Source organism: Littorina saxatilis, unplaced genomic scaffold, assembly GCF_037325665.1.
Source record: "Littorina saxatilis isolate snail1 unplaced genomic scaffold, US_GU_Lsax_2.0 scaffold_469, whole genome shotgun sequence".
Lineage (NCBI taxonomy): Eukaryota > Metazoa > Mollusca > Gastropoda > Littorinimorpha > Littorinidae > Littorina > Littorina saxatilis.
Window position 1 is genome coordinate 82,053 of NW_027126547.1, and position 5,458 is coordinate 87,510.

Below are 5,458 nucleotides of genomic sequence, written 5' to 3' on the forward strand. Positions count from 1 at the left end.
CGACTGCGGTTGTCCGCGGGTGACGGTGATTCGCTCATGAAACGCTCTTTTCGGTGACCCGGCGATTCACCACAGTCGATCGACTGGGCAGTCGATCGACTGTCAGTCGGTTCACTGCTATCTTATGAAACTGGCCCCTGAGATCAACGCATCGACGCAAAAACTGTCTATTTGTAAGTTTGGAACAACAAATCAAGGTCAGAACAGCTATATAATCCCTATTGTATTTTCAGCGTAGCAATAGGGTCCGATATTTAGACTCGAACAAGTATAATGCGACTCGTTTTCGACTCGTCGGCATTATACTTGTCTCGTCTAAATACCGGACCCCATTGCTACGCTGAAAACACAATTACACATTAACATGCTTCCATTTGAAACTTCGAGGTCTTCATCGGGTATTGACGCCCGACAAAAGGTAATTGAAGCCTGACGGAGCGAAGCGACGGAGGGCTTCAATTAGACTTTGGGAGGGCGTCAATCCACGATGAAGACCGATCTGACGACGATCTCTTTCCTTTTTTTTTTCCAAGCACATCATTGTGGGGCTTTTAATCTATAACATGAATCCGCCTACAATATATCATCATTCATCCTTCAACATGTATAATAAATATGTAAATGGCAAGTATACAAGACATATATATAAAACATTAGGACATAACCTACAGACGGACATATAACATACCGTTCGCCTACAAGTAAGGCCGGAGCATAACATAACATGCAGATTACAATACTGATAAAAAGAAAGAGAGAGAGAGAGAGAGGGAGGGAGAGAGACAGAGACAGAGACAGACAGAGAGAGAGAGAGAGAGGGCGAGAGGGGGGTAATGATGGTGGTGGTATCATTTATAATGTATACTCTTAAGTAATAATACAAATAATATAATCTTTTTGAACTTCCACCCTACAATAGTCAAAAGTCACTAAAATACAAGACACCCCTACACCCATAAGATCGGACAGGGTGACAGACAGGTAAGAGGATAAGTGAAGCAGACAGACATAAGACATACACACACACTCTTGCCTAAAATCTTATAAAAACCTACAATTTTAAACTGTGGAAAAAGTTAAGCTGAAATGGACACTTCGCCTTGGTCAATAACCTAACATATATTCGCATAGGGTAACCACTCTGACAAAAATTTAACATTTCTATTCCTGATAAGATTCAATTTCTTTTCAATGTAATATCTTTGTTTTAGTATTTTCAAAAAAACCTTCAAAAGCGGAACTGAGCCCTGAAGTTTACATTTATTAATATAATATTTTCCTAAAAGAATAATCAAATATAAAACATTATCAGTGTTCACATTATCATCATTTCCAAATATTATCAATCCTTTTGAAAAAGTCAAATGTTCACAATGTAAACATTCTTTGTGCAATACATTATTCAATTTGATATGGAAGGTTTTAACAATCATACATTCCCAAAATAAGTGAAAAATTGTCTCTTCATAATACCCGCAAAATGTGCAAAGCGGTGAATTTTTAATTTTACACAAATATAAATATTTATTACAAGGTAGAATCCGGTGTAAGAGTCGCAGCTGAAACCACCTTAAACTTACATCAACAGTTCTTTGAAAGGGTTTCAAAAAAATTAATTTCCAATTCATATTACTTTCACTGGTGCTATTCCATTTTGAAACCGCGGATGGAATAACGTTAGACTGCACAAACACCTTCTTCACAACATGGTTTCCTTTTTTTTATCACTGACCACACTCTACTATCCACTGATTCATGCTGACAATTCAATGTCTTAAAATTCAATTTCTTCTGATAGCTTTTCACAGCGGATACAATTCCACAATACAACAAAATATCACTTTTAACATTAGGAAATAATTCAGAAAACTCTTGATAATTCAAATATTTACCCACCAAATTTACTAAATGTTTCACATATACAATTCCTTCTTCATGCCAACTCTTATAATAAATGCTTCTTTTACCTCTCACTATGCTATCGATCATTATAAAAAAGACATTCGTACAAAAATTCAGCAATATTAACAGGTAAACATTTTGCATATAACTTTTCATAATGCTTTAACACATCTTGCCAAAACTTGTTTTTCACCGTATTTTTCAACACTTTTATATAATTGCTACCAACCAGATTCACAATATTTAGTTCTGGATACATATCCATAACAAATCTCTTCAAGCATGAATCACCACAAACAACTTTTCGCATCCAATCAATCTTCAATGTTGACAAAAATACATAAATATTCACCATATTTAACCCCCCTTCTTTAAGGGGTTTACACACTACTGTCTTTTTAATTTTTGCTCTTTTACCACTCCATAAAAAAATCAAATGACAACTTATCCAATTCTTTCAATAAGTTATTATCCGGATCGGGAAGACACATAAACAAATGTGTAATCTTTGACAATACAAGGGTTTTAATAACTATTATTTTACCTAGTGGGGTAAGATGTCTCTTTCCCCATACATATAATATCTTTTTAATATCTTTTAATTTATCCTGATAATTAATGTGAACAATACATTGTAAATCAACCGAAAAATGTATACCCAAAACCTTAAAAATACCAGGGTTCCAGCAAAAATGTTGAGCTTGTAAAAATCTAACATGCGAATTCTTTTTACTACCTATCCAAATAACATTTGTTTTATCGTAATTCATATTCAAACTAGACATATTTGCGAACAGTTTAAGCGTACGTATAGCTTCTACAAATGACTCCTTACTTCCATCTAAGTAAAGGGTGGTGTCATCTGCAAACTGCGACAGTAAAACATCTCGTTATTTTAATCTAATCCCTTTAATGTTATCATTTTGTCTAATCATTAAAGACAAAATTTCTGCACAAATTAAGTACAAATAAGGTGAAAGAGCATCCCCTTGTCTAACACCTCTGTGTATCTCAAACCATCCAGTATAATGTGTTACGGCTGGAATTTACGTGTGTATGTCTGTATGTATATATATCTACTCCTATCAGAAATCGTGCGTGCTACTCTCTGTTTACTATATAACTGTTCTTCACACACACACACAACACTCCAACCAGGCACAAAGACAAGAACACAGTATAGCCCTTTGCCCCTGCACCTCTATTGAAATAATTAATTCAACATAAACATATTATTTCCCATTCATCCTACAAATCACTCTCACTCAACAAGTAGGTGCTATTTCTGTTAACATACAGAAAACTCGCTGCACAGAAATACAAACATGTTACTTTCTAATGCAGTCTATAATTCACGCGCACACACGTAGAACACTTCAAGCTTTGTTCTGTGAGAGTCTGTCTGTCTCACTACACACGAAGTCATTGTCTCAAGCAATACTTCTGTCAATATTCACTTCTGTTACACACAGATCAACAAACCACGAACGCTCTACGTCTCGTGTTTGCTTACTTGGGGAACGTATCTCCGCACAGCTATCTCGCTGGTTACTTCTTGCCAGTCGTACTCACACCATTCAGTGGCACGTACTGGTCCACCCCACCCACGCAAACTGTCTTCGCGTGGTGGAATGGGACGGGGTCCCCGTTCTACAGCGCTTCACGCTGACTCCCTCCTGCGCTCCCACAGCTCACGGCTCGGGACGTAATGGGCGGAACCTCCCGTCTCGTTCCCCAACTTCCGCGACCCCTCTCGGCCCGGGATGCTAAAATACACAAGTTTAAACTACCATAAGTCTCCATACTTGAATAAACTTTTCTGACATTCTTTATCACTATCCTCAACTAACTTATGCGGTTACAGTATATACACCCGCTTACTCATAAGCGACTTCATTTCCGAAAACATGTAAACATTCCCTTTTCAACAATGGCTGACAACAGCGCACGCTTTTCAGCCAATTCATACATGACTCTCCCGGTCATTTCTCAAGTCAATATTTCCGAGCAAAATAATATCTCCGAGCAAAATATCAATTCAATAAATACCTGTAAACACAGCAGTTGAATCCACCGATTCAATACCGCGGCACGAGTCTAACCGACCTCCCAGCGCCCGGTGAGAAACTTTGCTAACAGGAGACACTTCTTCTCCTGTCGGTAGTCTCTAAAGTTCTGCTCGTGAAATGTCTATACAACGCCACCTCAGCCAATACTCCTCTCTGATTGGTCACATCCCACACGTGACAATACTGCATTGCGTCAACGACATCTCACCGTGCGGTGTCTACTCAAAGTTCGTGGCCCATGAAACTTTGTACACCTGCGTCACATAACTCCAATATACATTATGTGCAAATCCGTTTGTCACATAATGGCCATTTACAGTTACACATGTGATAATATGATTATAAAAAGTCTGTATCCACTGTCTGAGTTGCGGTCCAAAGTTAAAACAAGAAGGGCAAAGCCCATACGACTCACATGCTTGACCTTGACCTTTACATGACCTTGACCTTCAGGATCAAGGTCAAATAACTAAACCTAGCAATGACATCATACACAAAGAACTGCTTTACACATTTTTCCTACCAAAATACATGTGACCTTTACCGAAGGTCAAGGTCATCCAAGGTCATGCAACACAAAGCTGTTAATTCAAGACATAGGAAGTACAATGGTGCTTATTGGCTCTTTCTACCATGAGATATGGTCACTTTTAGTGGTTCACTACCTTATTTTGGTCACATTTCATAAGGGTCAAAGTGACCTTGACCTTGATCATATGTGACCAAATGTGTCTCATGATGAAAGCATAACATGTGCCCCACATAATTTTTAAGTTTGAAACAGTTATCTTCCATAGTTCAGGGTCAAGGTCACTTCAAAATATGTATACAATCCAACTTTGAAGAGCTCCTGTGACCTTGACCTTGAAGCAAGGTAAACCAAACTGGTATCAAAAGATGGGGCTTACTTTTCCCTATATATCATAAATAGGTGAGGTATTGAATCTCAAAAACTTTAGAGGAAATGGGAAAAATGTGAAAAATAGCTGTGTTTTAGGCAACATTTATGGCCCCTGCGACCTTGGCCTTGAAGCAAGGTCAAGATGCTATGTATGTTTTTTGGGGCCTTGTCATCATACACCATCTTGCCAAATTTGGTACTGATAGACTGAATAGTGTCCAAGAAATATCCAACGTTAAAGTTTTCCGGACGGACGTCCGGACGTCCGGACGTCCGGACGGACGGACGGACGGACGACTCGGGTGAGTACATAGACTCACTTTTGCTTCGCATGTGAGTCAAAAATTAAGACTTTTCTCAATAAAGGACCAAGAAATACTATCGAAAGCTTTTTGGAAATCAATCGTCAACAAGAGACCAGGAATATTATGCTCTTCTGTGTACACGAGTGTATCAAACAGTTGACGTATGTTTTCACTAATACATCTGCCTTTGAGAAATCCCTTTTGGTCTTCATGTATCAACATTGGCAACACTTTTTTAAGTCGGTTTGCAATACAGGTAGAGGCAATTTTATACACAGTGT

General features: G+C 38.2%; 1 long non-coding RNA gene across 1 annotated transcript; it reads right to left on the reverse strand.

Annotated features, from left to right (window-relative positions):
- Positions 1-2,931: 2,931 nt before the first annotated feature.
- LOC138954985 (uncharacterized) lies at positions 2,932-4,268 on the reverse strand. The gene is made up of 2 exons (XR_011452044.1): positions 3,952-4,268; positions 2,932-3,668 (listed from the first exon to the last, which is right to left on the reverse strand). It is a non-coding gene; the product is annotated as an uncharacterized lncRNA (long non-coding RNA).
- Between the last annotated feature and the right edge of the window lie 1,190 nt (positions 4,269-5,458).